Source organism: Somniosus microcephalus, unplaced genomic scaffold (assembly GCF_052327205.1).
Source record: "Somniosus microcephalus isolate GS21.2 unplaced genomic scaffold, FLI_Smic_1.0 unresolved_chr3, whole genome shotgun sequence".
In the NCBI taxonomy this organism is placed as follows: domain Eukaryota; kingdom Metazoa; phylum Chordata; class Chondrichthyes; order Squaliformes; family Somniosidae; genus Somniosus; species Somniosus microcephalus.
The window spans coordinates 67999239-68013903 of NW_028225181.1; the positions used below are offsets into that span (position 1 = coordinate 67999239).

The 14665-nt window shown below is 47.2% G+C and overlaps 1 protein-coding gene across 1 annotated transcript in view; it reads left to right on the forward strand.

The window, feature by feature from the left end:
- LOC147091836 (uncharacterized) overlaps window positions 1-14665 on the forward strand; it is a 1030142-nt gene that overhangs the window by 838191 nt on the left and 177286 nt on the right. The gene's annotated exons all lie outside the window — the stretch shown is intronic.

A 14665-nucleotide genomic window follows, 5' to 3' on the forward strand; every position in this document is an offset into this window, starting at 1 on the left:
AAGTTAAGTTGCCGTGTGGGTTAATCTCGAGGCGTGTGTGAAACGTGTCCCAGCCAATCTTTGCCATGGTTCAGAGCTCCTAGGCACGGAACAGAAGGCTCCTTTAGGAATGTACCCCAGTACTTTTTTTTTAATGGCCTTATTAACCTGTGTTGCTGCTTTTAGTGATTTGTGTATCTGTGTCCCTGGATCCCTCTGCTCCTCCAGCCCATTTAGACTCGGGAAATTCGGTGGCACCCCCTTTGGGCCGCTAACGTCACCGGGGCTAATTTTAGCCCCCTGAAAAAGTTAGTGCCCCTGCACATTAAATTCAGTGGTAGCACCCCAAGCAGGAGGCGGGGTGCTAGTGGAAGTGCTCCCCTCCCTCTTGAGGCACTACCAGTGAATTTCACGGTGCTTCGTGTAACAGCGCCACGCTCGCCGGCACATAGCACCGTGTCATAGCAGACCTCCCTCCCTGATTAAAGCAGAGGGGCCTAGCACTGCGCACACCGGGGCCCTGCTGGACCACCGGGGAGCGGGGTGGCGGATCAAGAGGAGCGCCCGACAGCGATCACGGCCGACACCCCGAAGAAGAAAGGGGAAGGGGGCAGGTGCTCGCAGTTGGCCAAAATAAAAAGTTGCCGCCTGACACCTGCCCTTTAAGTGGTGTCGCCGTGGCTGCAGGAACGACCCCTGACGCTGTCGGACATATCGTCCGGCGATAGGTCAGGGGTTGCAGCCGGGGTGCTGCGCACGGCGATGACGTCATTGCCGGCAGTGCAGTGCCGCGGGGCGCAACCAGCTGCCGCCGCCGCTAACCTTCCACTGAATATCACAGGAGGCACAAAGCAACACAATTTCACCCCCTTGTCCAAGTCATGTGTGGCCTCCTCATTCTTCCCACCAAAACACACCACCTCACACTGATCTACAGTGAAATTCATTAACACACTACCTCACACTGATCTATAGTGACATTCATTAACACACCACTTCACACTGACTTATAGTGACATTCATTAACACACCACCTCTCACTGATCTTATGTGAAATTCATTTGCCAATTACACCCCCATGCTGAAATTTTTCAATGGCTTCTTGCATTTTGTCTTCCTCAGTATTAACTCTACCTTTTTTGGTGTTATCGACAAACTTTGAAATTGTTCTTATGATTCCCGAGTCCAAATCATTTATGAACAACAGTGATCCCAGCACAAATCCCTGTGGAACACCATTGTACCTGAACTCTTAAATCGCTCTGCTCCTCTACTTTTAAAGTTTTACGTAAGAACATAAGAATTATGAGCAGGAGTATGTCACACGGCCCCTCGAGCCTGCTCCGCCATTCAGTAAGATCATGACTGATCATTGACCTCAGCACCACTTTCCCACCCGATCACCATATCCCTTGATTCCCCTAGAGTCCAAATATCTATCTAGCTCAACCTTGAATATACTCAAAGACTCAGCATTCACAGCCCTCTGGGGCAGAGAATTCCAAAGATTCACAACCCTCTGAGTGAAGAAATTCCTCCTTATCTCAGTCTTAAATGGCCGACCACTTATCCTGAGATTATGCCCCTTAGTTGTACACACTCCAGCCAGGGGAAACAGCCTCTCAGCATCTACCCTGTCGATACCCCTCAAAATCTTGTATGTTGCAACTTAAAATGTACATTTCCCCTCATTTTTCCTCCCAAAATGTACCACTTCACATATCTCTACACTAAATTTCAGCTGACTTCTACCTGACTTCTACCTGTTCAATCTACTAACCCATGTATATCACACTGAAATCACTCTCCACAGTTCCCCACACTCCCTATTGTAGTCTCATCTAGATATTTTGATCTTGTGCTCCATAAACTATCCATGCTGCCCCACTCCCTTTAATACCATGAGCCTTAACTTGTCCTCCCACTTTTAAAGGTTTGTGTATCTGAGCCGCTTGTTTCCTACAATACAACACTGTCAGTGACTACACTTCCAAAGTACTTCATTGGCTGTGAAGCACATTGCGACGTCCTGAGGTGGTGAAAGGTGCTATATAAATGCAAGTCTTTCTTTCTTGTAGGTTTTCGAGATATTAACATAAAAGCTAAAATTCATTGTCATGAAGTGTGTCATGTAATATGCATTATGGGAAAGAGAAGTTTAGTCTGAGTTAGAAACTCAAACAGGTGTTTCACTGCAGAGAGATCGCCATGGCAACACTGATGAGACATTCCATTCACTGAATCGACTGGTTGGAATCTGTAATCAGATCAGGGGAAAAACAGGTTTTGTCTGTTATTAAACACAATATAAGCTTAAAGCAGAGTGAGTAGTAGAATAGTTTAAATTATAATGTGTGCTGTTCATATGTATAATTGTGAAACTATAAGAAATAACATAATTAACAGCAGGAATGGTAGTTTAGGGATGATGAGAACATAAGAAACAGGAGCAGGAGTAGGCCAATCGGCCCCCCGAGCCCGCTCCGCCACTCAACAAGATCATGGCTGATCCGATCCTAACCGCCAATCCACTATGACAGGACTATCTCCTGAATCTAACAGAATTAGACACACGAAACAGGAGCAGGATCAGGCTACACGGCCCCTGGGCCCGCTCCGCTACCCACAGAGCCATGACCGATCCGCACCTAAACTCATGTCCAAATTCCTGCCCGCTCCCCGTAACCCTTAATTCCCTTTTCTTCTAGGAAACTGTCTATTTCTGTTTTAAATTTATGTAATGATGTAGCTTCGACAGCTTTTTGGGGCAGCATATTCCATGGACCTACCACCCTCTGAGTGAAGTAGTTCCTCCTCATCTCAGTTTTGAAAGAGCAGCAGAACATTACTGAAGGAAAGTAACTGTTGGGAACCAGGGAATGTGTCCTTGTAAATCACAGATTAGCGAACTTCCAGCTGTCTTTTCCTTGCTTCCTGCCAAAACCCAGCAGAGAAGACAAAGAAGAGTCAGGTGCCAGAGATGGATCACTGCAGGGTATAAAAGTGAAGGGATACTGATGTAAGGGGGCAGTTGGGACTGGAGATCAAGCTCAGGGCACCTGAGGTTCCATCCAGCGAGCTGACCTCATGTAATGTTAGTGGGGGTGGTATACAGACCTCCAAACAGTAATGCAGAGGTTCGGGATTGCATTAAATGGGAAATTAGAGATGCGTGCAATAAGGGCACAGCAGTTATCATGGGTTAATTTAATCTACATATAGATTGGGCTAACCAAATTAGTAACAATACTGTGGAGGAGGAATTCCTGGACTGTATACAGGATGGTTTCCTGGACCAATATGTCGAGGAATCAACTAGAGATCATGCCATCTTAGACTGGGTATTATGTAATGAGAAAGGATTAAGTAGCAATCTTGTTGTGCGAGGCCCATTGGGTCAGAGCGAACATAATATGGTAGAATTCTTCATTAAGATGGAGAGTGAAGTATTTGACTCGGAGACTAGGGTCCTGAATTTAAATAAAGGAAACTATGATGGTCTGAGGAGCGAGTTGGGTAGGATTGATTGGGGAATGTCACTCAAAGGGTTGATGGTGGATAGGCAATGGCAAACATTCAAAAATCGCATGGATGAACTACAGAATTTGATCATCCCTGTTTGGCATAACAATAAAACAAAAAAGGTGACTCAACTGTGGCTAACAAGGGTAATTAGGGATCGCATAGGATCCAAGGAGAGGACATACAAGTTGGCCAGAAAAATCAGTAAACCTGAGGATTGGGAGCAGTTTAGGATTCAGCAAAGGAGGACAAAGGAATTAATTAAGAGGGGGAAAATAGAGTATGAGAGTAAGCTTTCAGGGAACATCAAAACTGACTGTAAAAGCTTTAATAGATACTATCTGGAGTGCCCGGCGGTGCCGAGGCTTTTTCGAGGGCATGTTGTTGTTGGAAGAGAGAGAGAGCGACTGGGGGGAAGAGAGAGCGACTGGGGGGGGAAGGGGGAGGGAGGGGGAGTAGAGGGGGGAGGGGGTGAAGAGAGGGGGGTGGTGGGGAGGGGGTGAAGAGAGGGGGTGGTGGGGAGGGGGTGAAGAGAGGGGGGTGGTGGGGAGGGGGGAGTGAGGGGGAGAGGGGGGGAGTGAGGGGGAGAGGGGGTGGAGGGAAAGGGGGGAGAGGGAGGGAGGGGTGGTGGGAGGGAGGGAGGGAGTGAGGGGAGGGGGAGGGGGAAGGAGACAGTGAGGGAAGGAGGAAGAAACCGGGCAGTCCAGACTAAAGATGGCGCTGTTCGGGCCCACATTGAAGTTCTGCCATGATCAAAGATGGCGTCACGAGGTAATTGCCGTGCCGCCAGGATCAAATATGGCGCTGTTGTTTCGCTACATTGAACTGCTGCCAGGATGAAAGATGGCCGGGCCCAGTTGCCAGGGTGAACTTCCTCCCCTCCCGATCTCGAGAGCCGGTTGCCGGGTTAAACATTTCCACCCCTTCCGAACCCGTGCCCCGCTCTCCCAAGAGCCCCGCCCCCCCGCCCGAGCCGGCGATGTCTCCGGGGAGCTCCGTGCCACCCCACGCACTGACATGGCCCCGCCCTCCTGAGTTGGCTTCAAGCGAGCCGGCTTGAAGACCGCCGAGCGGGGAAGAGAGAGAGACGGGTGCAACCGCCCAGGAGACCCCGTACTCCCGCCTGAGTCAGTGCACGCGGGAGCGACGAGATGGGGGGGACCGAGGAGATGGGGGGGAACGGGGTGGACCGAAGGGGGGGGTGGGGGATGAGGGGTAGGAGGAGCTTGCCACAAAACAATTGCCTACGGTCCAGCATAGCTGGCAACAGACGCCCAGGCTTTGAGGCCTACCTGCAAAAACGGAGAAATGTAGGAAAATTAATGAGATTAGATAAAAGATTTAGAAAGTAATTAACTTTTTTTTAATACAATATGTGTTTTAAAAGCAACTTTTTTTTTAAATGCGCAGAAAGCGGGAAAAAGAAATGAAAAGTTTGGAATCAAGATGGCGGAGACTCACCTCAGTTCAGAACAATAAGGCCCGCCCACACACGCACTGATTGGTCGACCGTCAGGTCACCGAAGCGTAGGATTGGTCAATCGTCCCATCACTCGACTCTAGGAGGGCCCGCCCGCACGTGCCAGGAACCCACCCCCGCCACGCAGCGATTGGTCGACCGTCGGGTCGCTCGACCGTACGATTGGTCGGCCTCGACGTCACTCAATGCTAATGAGCAGATAAAGCTTGGAATTTTGAACGTTTTTTGGAGACCGCGGGCACAATTTTTGTCTCACCGAACCGTAAATATGCTTACGACCATTCTGGAATCGTAAGCTTCCTTTTGATTTAACACACGTGTAGGTACGCTCTATAACTTGAGAGTGTATAGCTGGACAGACAGACAGACAGACAGACGGAATGACAGACAGAAGAACCGCTTTATATATATAGATGTGAAGAGAAAAAGATTGGTGAAGTCAAGCATAGGTCCCTTGCAGTCAGAATCAGGGGAATTTATAATAGGGAACAAAGAAATGGCAGGCCAATTAAATACATACTTTGGTTCTGTCTTCACAAAGGAGGACACTATTCAAAAAAGATGGTTGAGAGAAAACTGAGAATTATAAACCGGTAAGCCTGATATCGGTAGTGGGGGAAATGCTAGAGTCCATTATAAAGATGTAATAGCAGAGCACTTGGATAACAGTGACAGGATCGGACAAAGTCAACATGGATTTACAAAAGGTAAATCGTGCTTGACTAATCTACTGGAGTTTTCTTAGGATGTAACTGATAGTAGATAAGGGAGAACCAGTGGATGTGGTGTATTTGGACGTTCAGAAGGCTTTCGATAAGGTCCTGCATAAGAGATTAGCGGGTAAAGTTATGGCACATGGGATTGGGGACAAGGTACTGACTTGGATAGAGAACTGGTTGGCGGACAGAAAGCAAAGAATTGGAATAAATGGGTCATTTTCCGAGTGGCAGGCAGTGACTAGTGCGGTACCGCAAGGATCGGCCCTAGGACCCCAGCTGTTCACAATATATGTTAATGATCTGGACGAGGGAATTGGATGTAATATCTCCAAATTTGCAGACGACACAAAGCTGGGTGGGAGGGTAAGCTGTGAGGAGGATGTCGTGAAACTCCAGTACGATTTGGACAGGTTGGGTGATTGGGCAGAAACATGGCAAATGCACTATAATGTGGATAAATGTGAGGTTATCCACTTTGGTGGCAAAAACAGGAAGGCAGATTATTAAGAACATAAGTGTTGTGTATGTACCTTTAAGGGAATAACTGGTCTCAGACTGCAGTACCGGCAGTGACCACCCTTGTATAAAAGGCCCTAGCAGGCTTCTGTAGTTTCAGTTTCCAGGTTGTCTCCATTCAGTAAAGACTTGTTATAATCAACTCCTGCAGTCCGTGTCTCAATTATACATGGACATAATACTGGCGACGAGTAAGAAACAAACTTACCTGCAACTTGGCAGCACCTCAGACAACGTCATTGAAGGTCGAAGCCAGAAGAAAGAAAAAAATAATAATAATCCAAAGAAACTCGAGAAACGGGTGTCGACCGTGGGCAACCGCTCTCCAAATCATCGAATTGAAACGTGCAGGAGAGACTGTCGAGAACCAGGCTTGGTCTCCAGTCTGTGGTTTCCCAGCTAATCGGGCTGGTGGCAGGTAGTGCACTGATCCTTCCTGGGCTGCGGCGGGCTAGAGCTCGATCGGGTGGCTCTGCAATGGGGCCGGGCAGCGAGTCGGGAAGCAGAGAGAGAGAGAGAGAGAGGGTGGAGCACACAGGGCGCGGCCGGTGCTTCGCAGCCGGGCAGCGTTCGGACCTAAGAAGAGGGAGGGAAGTGTCCCAGAGGGTCCGCTCCACGACGGGAATGGTTCTTCAATTAACGGAGCAAATATTGAAGCACGATAGAAAAATAAAAATACCGCAGAGAGCGGCGTTGGCAGCAGAGGCAGCGGTGGGAAAGTGCAGGAGGCGCCATCTTAACTCAGCGGGGAAGAAGGAAAAGCACGGGAGGCACCATTTTGATCCATCGGGGACGAAGGCAAAGCGTGGGAGGCGCCATCTTAGATTTTCAAGATGCCAAAGACTGGCGATATCACTGCCTTCGATAATGCAATAGAAGACTGGACCACGTATGAGGAAAGAGTCGAGGTATATTGCGAGGCAAACGAAATAGCCGATGAGAAAAAGGCATTGGTATTGCTAAATTTAATGGGCGCAAGAACGTACGGCCTATTGCGGGACCTGATTACTCCAGCCAAGCCGAAGGCGAAGAGTTTTAACGAAATTGTTGCTATCCTACAGGAACACCTAAATCCTACACCGCTGCTGATAGCAGAAAGATTTAAATTCCACAGGAGAAACCAGCATAAAAATGAGAGCAATGCTGATTACCTTACGGAACTACGCAAGCTATCAAAGCACTGCCAGTTCAGAGCAGGACTGGCAGATACCTTACGGGACAAATTTGCCTGTGGACTCCTGAGTGAAGGAACCCAGAAGAGGTTACTCTCAGAGAAGGAGCTGACGCTAGACAAGGCTTTCAGCGTGGCAGTATCGTACAAAGCAGCAGCAAGGGGAGCTGCGGAAATACAACAAAAGCCACAGGAATACGGCACCCATGAAATGACACGGGGATTTGCAAAATGTTATCGCTGCGGCAGAACAAACTATGACCAGAAGGACTGCTGGTCCAAGGACAAAATATGCAGGCACTGCGGAAAGATGGGAAACATTGCACGAGTTTGCAGGTTTGGGAAGAAGACCAACGACAACAAAAAGGCTACTAAGGAACCGTACAGGAAAGTACAAAAGATGACGGACAGTAGTTCCGAAGACCAGATGAGCGATAGTGAATCCGGGAACAAGAGACTAAGCTGTCTCAAACTTCACAATGTAATCGCAAAAGAGGATCATCGAACCATTTGGGTCACCCTCACGATAGCAGGGTCCCAAGTCAAAATGCAATTGGATACAGGATCAGCTCTAACCGTCATGAATCGAAGAGACTATGAGCGGCTATTCTCACACATACCCTTGAGAGAGACATCCATTGTCTTGAGGACGTATACGGGGCAAAAAGTATACTCCAGAGGAAAAATAAGGGTGCCTGTCGAATACAACGGCAAGAAAATATGGAAATTGTATCTTTACATTCTGCAAGATGGTGGACCACCATTATTGGGACGTGAATGGATCAGAAAGATAAGTTTAGACTGGCACTCCATTCAGGCACTGACGGTGGCTGGTAAAAAGGATGACGACGTCACTCCTGGACGATTGTCAACAATCTTAGCTGACGCCAAAGAGGTATTTCAACAAGAACTGAGCACTCTTAAAGGCGTAACCGCCTCGATAAAAATAGAGGAGAATGCAATTCCCAAGTTTTTCAAAGCAAGACCGATACCATATGCAATTCACCCAGCCGCCGAGGCAGAGCTGGAGAATCTGGAGAAGGCAGGCATGTTATCTAAGGTAGACTGGAGCGAGTGGGCGACACCCATCATTCCTGTCATGAAGAAAATGTTAAACAATAAGTCTGAGGAGCCAAGGAAGGTTTGCATCTGTGGGGACTTCAAGGTGACGGTGAACCCAGTCCTTCACACAGTACAATATCCTCTTCAAGGATAGAAGATATCTTCGCCTCACTATCTGGAGGGAAGCGTTTTACAAAAATTTACCTAGCACAAGCATATTTGCAGATGGAGGTTGAAGAATCCTCTAGGCAGTATCTCACGATATACACTCACAAAGGTCTTTACCAGTATAATCAACTGGTATTCGGAGTAGCATCAGCTCCGGCGATATGGCAAAGAGCGATGGAACAAGTCCTGCAAGGGATTCCGGGGACTCACTGTTACTTGGACGACATCCTAGTGACAGGTGAAGATGACAGTGAACACCTTGCCAACCTAGAGCAGGTGCTCACTAGACTACGTGAACATGGGCTACAAGCCAATCGCCCTAAGTGCGAGTATTTTAAGAAACAGATATCGTATTGTGGCCACGTGATTGATGAAGAGGGGTTGCATAAGTCCCCTGACAAAATTGAAGCGGTAGTTAAGGCTCCAGCGCCTGAAAATGTGTCGCAACTGAGGTCATTCCTCGGATTGGTGAATTACTACCATAAGTTTTTGCCGAATTTGTCCACAATTCTGCATCCACTGAACGCCCTACTACGAACGGGAGTAGCATGGAAATGGAGCGATGAATGTAAGCGGGCCTTTCAGAAGAGTAAGGACCTAATCACTTCAAGAGAAGTATTGGCTCACTACAACCCATCACTACCGATAAGACTGGCGTGTGATGCGTCTCCCTACAGTGTTGGGGCAGTACTGTCACATAAATTCCTTGATGGTTCAGAGAGGCCGATAGCTTTTGCGTCACGCTCGTTAACTTTAGCCGAGCGTAACTACGCCCGGATTGACAGAGAGGCCCTCAGCCTGGTGTGGGGGGTGAAGAAGTTCAATCACTACCTGCACGGTCAGAAATTTACTCCACTAACTGATCATCAACCTCTCATCTCCATTTTCAACCCTCAGAAGGGCATGCCGATAATGACGGCACAACGGCTACAGAGGTGGTCCCTTTTCCTAGGGGCACACCAATATGACATCGAGTACAAAGGAACTAAACAGCATGGAAATGCTGATGGATTGTTGCACCTACCATTGCCGATGGTGGAAGAAGAACTGGCAGTGGATCCAGTGGAGTTATTCCACTCGACTATAGTCGAATGTCTCCCTGTGACGAATGCAAACATAGAAAAGGAAACACAAAATGACCCGACACTCTCCTGGGTCTATGATTTAACGGTGAAGGGATGGCCAGCACATGGCGAACCACTGCTGCCAGCATTCTCGCCGAGAAGAGAACAGCTGTCAGTGTGCAGAGGAACCTTGATATGTGGATCCAGAGTAGTAATCCCACCCAAATTGAAGGATAGAGTGCTCAATGAGCTTCATGAGGGTCATCTGGGAGGGGTAAAAATGAAGAACTTAGCCAGAGCGTTTGTGTGGTGGCCGGGAATCGATAGAGAAATTGAAGAGATGACCAAGAGCTGTACAGGATGCCTGAAGGTCCAAAACGCCCCACCACAAGCCCCTCTACATCCATGGGAGTGGCCCTCATCTGTATGGCAAAGGGTGCACATTGATTTTGCTGGTCCCTTTATGGACTCGATGTTTTTAATTGCGGTGGATGCACATTCAAAGTGGCCAGAGGTAATAAAAATGTCCTCAACCACCACAGAAAAAACTATCACAGTCTTACGAACCATATTCGCCAGGAATGGGCTGCCTGAACAGATTTGCTCTGACAATGGACCACAGTTTGTGTCTGAAGAGTTCCGGAGGTTCTTAAAGAACAATGGTGTTAAGCATTACACATCCACCCCATATCATCCAGCCACTAATGGATTGGCCGAGAGGTTTGTTCAAACATTCAAGAAGGCTATCAAGGCAATGTGTAATGAAGATATACCCCTACAACACAAGGTGGATAACTTCTTGTTTGCCTACTGGAATGCAACACATGCGGTTACCAACTAAACTCCAGCCATGATGTTCTTCAATCGAAGACTACGATGCAGCTTGGATTTGGTTAAGCCAAATGTCAGAAGAGATGTGGAGAACAGGCAGTTTCAGAATATGAATGAAAGGCCGACCAGGAGTTTTAAGATAGGTCAACCAGTTTTGGCCCAGGACTACCGCACAGAGAAATGGCAGCCAGGAACGATCTGTACATGGCAAGGACCTCTAATGTATACCGTGGACGTTGGAGAGAGCATTGTAAGACGCCATGCTGACCATATTCTAGAGTCACTGGAAAACGTCAACTCCACACCACGATCTGATACACCTGGCGATGAAACCAAAGTACCAATTGCATCTACCGCAGAATCGGTGATATTGGAAGCAGACGAACCAAACAACGACATTGATCCCGACGCAACCTTGCCAGAAGAACCTGATATCCCAAAGAGGCATTATCCAGACAGAATTAGGAAGCCTCCTCAAAGACTGAACTTATAATTGCTTAACTTCAACCAATGTATCTAGCAACCGTAATTGTAATTGTAATTAGTTATTATTTAGTTGTTAAATGAATGTTATGTACTGTTTATCTAAAAGGGGAGGAATTGTTGTGTATGTACCTTTAAGGGAATAACTGGTCTCAGACTGCAGTACCGGCAGTGACCACCCCTGTATAAAAGGCCCTAGCAGGCTTCTGTATTTTCAGTTTTCAGGTTGTCTCCATTAAGTAAAGGCTTGTTATAATCAACTCCTGCAGTCCGTGTCTCAATTATACACGGACATAATAATAAGAACATAAGAAATAGGAGCAGGAGTAGGCCATACGGCCCCTCGGGCCTGCTCTGCCATTCAATAGGATCATGGCTGATCTGAATCTAGTCTCACGTCCACTTCCCTGCCCTCTCCCAGTAACCCCTAATTCCCTTATCTGCCAAGAAAATGTCTATCTCCATTTTAAATTTATTTAATGTTGCAGCTTCCACAGCTCTCTGGGGTAGCAAATTCCAGAGATTTACTACCCTCTGAGTGAAGAAGTTTCTCCTCATCTCAGTTTTGAAAGGGCAGCCCCTTATTCTAAGATTATGCCCCCTAGTTCTAATCTCACCCATCAGTGGAATCATCCTCACCGCATCCACCCGATCAAGCCCCCTCACAATCTTATATGTTTCGATAAGATCGCCTCTCATTCTTCTGAACTCCAATGAGTAGAGTCCCAACCTACTCAACCTTTCCTCATATGTCAACCCCCTCATCTCTGGAATCAACCGAGTGAACCTTCTCTGAACCGCCTCGAGAGCAAGTATATATTTTCTTAAATATGGAAACCAAAACTGCACGCAGTATTCCAGGTGTGGCCTCACCAATACCCTGTATAACTGCAGCAAGACTTCCCTGTTTTTATACTCCATCCCCCTTGCAATAAAAGCCAAGGTTCCATTGGCCTTCCTGATCACCTGCTGCACCTGCATACTAACTTTTAGTGTTTCATGCACCAGGACCCCCAGATCCCTTTGTACTGTAGCACTTTGCAGTTTCTCTCCATTTAGATAATAACTTGCTCTTTGAATTTTTCTGCCAAAGTGCATAACCTCACACTTTCCAACATTATATTGCATCTGCCAAATCTTTGCCCACTCCCTTAGCCTGTCTATATCCTTTTGCAGGTTTTTTATGTCCTCCTCACTCACTGCTTTCCCTCCCATCTTTGTATCGTCGGCAAACTTGGATATGTTGCACTCGATCCCTTCCTCCAAATCGTTAATTTAGATTGTAAGTGAAGGTAAGCATGCAGGTGCAGCAGGCGGTTAAGAAGGCAAATGGTATGTTGGCCTTCACAGCAAGAGGGTTCGAGTACAAGAACAAGGATGTCTTGCTGCAGTTGTACAGGGCATTGGTGAGACCGCACCTTGAGTATTGTGTGCAGTTTTGGTCAACTTACCTGAGGAAGGATGTTCTTGCCATGGAGGGAGTGCAGCGAAGATTCACCAGGCTGATACATGGGATGGCAGGTGTGACGTACGAGGAGAGATTGTGTCGATTGGGCTTATACTCACTGGAGTATAGAAGATTGAGAGGGGATCTCATCGAAACCTATAAAATTCTGTCAGGTCTGGACAGACTAGATGCAGAAAGGATGTTTCTGATGGCCGGGGAGTCCAGAACCAGGGGTCATAGTCTAAGGATAAGGGGTAAGCCATTTAGGACTGAAATGAGGAGGAATTTCTTCACCCAGAGAGTGGTGAACCTGTGGAATTCTCTGCCAAAGAGGGCGGTGGAGGCCAGTTCATTAAATATATTCAAGAAAGATTTGGATATATTTCTTGAGGCTAAATGGATCAAGGGATATGGGGAGAAGGCAAGGACAGGGTACTGAATTTGGATGATCAGCCATGATCTCATTGAATGGCGGAGCAGGCTCGAAGGGCCGAATGGCCTACTCCTGCTCCTATCTTCTATGTTTCTATGAAAGGGTTCGTGTACAGGAACAAGGATGTCTTGCTGCAGTTGTACAGGGCCTTGGTAAGACCACAGCTTGAGTATTGTGTGCAGTTTTGGTCGCCTTATCTGAGGAAGGATGTTCTTGCCATGGAGGGAGTGCAGCGAAGATTCACCAGACTGAAACCTGGGATGGCAGGAATGACGTATGAAGAGAGATTGGGTTGCTGGAGTTTAGAGGAATGAGAGGGGATCTCATTGAAACTTATAAAATTCTAACAGGACTAGACAGACTAGATGCAGGAAGGATGTTCCCGATGGCCATGGAGTCCAGAACCAGGGGTCACAGTCTAAGGATAAGGGGTAAGCCATTTAGGACAGAGATGAGGAGGAATTTCTTCACCCAGAGTGTGGTGAACCTGTGGAAATCTCCACCACAGAAGGCAGTAGAGGCCAATTCATTAAATATATTCAAGAAGGATTTAGATATATTTCTTAAGGCTAAAGGGATCAAGGGATATGGGGAGAAGGCAGGGACAGGGTACTGAGTTTGGATGATCAGCCATGATCTCATTGAATGGCGGAGCAGGCTTGAGGGGCCGAATGGCCTACTCCTGCTCCTATCTTCTATGTTTCTATGTTTCTAAGTTACTGTGGACACGCGGGACTTGCATGTTTACTCTGATAGAGGATCAATATAAGGTACGGTAGAGGACAGAGAATCTGCTGACCTTATATTTCCGAATAAGGTATTAAAGTTGGTGACATGAGACTCTCAATTCTGCTAATTAATAAGACAAGGCATTAGCTAGAATCTTACACCCCAAAGTCCCTCTGCTCCTCTATACCTTTAAAAGTTTTACCATTTAATGTAGATTTCCTACTTTTTTCTTCCAGCCAAAATGCATCACCTTATAATTCACTGCGTTAAATTTCATTGACATCTACATGCCCCATTCACTAACCTGTGTATTCACACTGAAGTCACTTACAGTCCTCTTCACAGCTTCCCACAATCCCTATTCTGGTCTCATCTGGAGATTTTGATCTTGTGCTCCATATAGCCAAGCCCATATCATAGAAACATAGAAAAATAGGAGCAGGAGTAGGCCATTCGGCCCTTCGAGCCTGCTCCACCATTCAATATGATCAAGGCTGATCCTCTATCTCAATACCATATTCCCGTTCTCTCCCCATACCCCTTGATGCCTTTTGTGTCTAGAAATCTATCTATCTCCTTCTTAAATATATTCAGTGACTTGGCCTCCACAGCCTTCTGTGGTAGAGAATTCCACAGGTTCCCCACCCTCTGAGTGAAGAAATTTCTCCTCATCTCAGTTGTAAATGTCCTACCCCGTATCCTGAGACTGTGACCCCTCGTTCTAGACCCCCCAGCCAGGGGAAACATCCTCCCTGCATCCAGTCTGTTTAGCCCTGTCAGAATTTTATACGTTCCAATGAGATCCCCTCCCATTCTTCTAAACTCTAGTGAATACAGGCCTAGTCAGTCCAACCTCTCCTCATGCGACAGTCCTGCCATCCCAGGAATCAGTCTGGTGAACCTTCGCTGCACTCCCTCTAAGGCAAGTATATCCTTTCTTAAGTAAGGAGACCAAAACTGCACACAGTACTCCAGGTGTGGGCTCACCAAGGCCCAGTACAACTGTAGTAAGACATTCTTGCTCCTGTACTCAAATCCTCTTGCAATAAAGGCCAACAAAC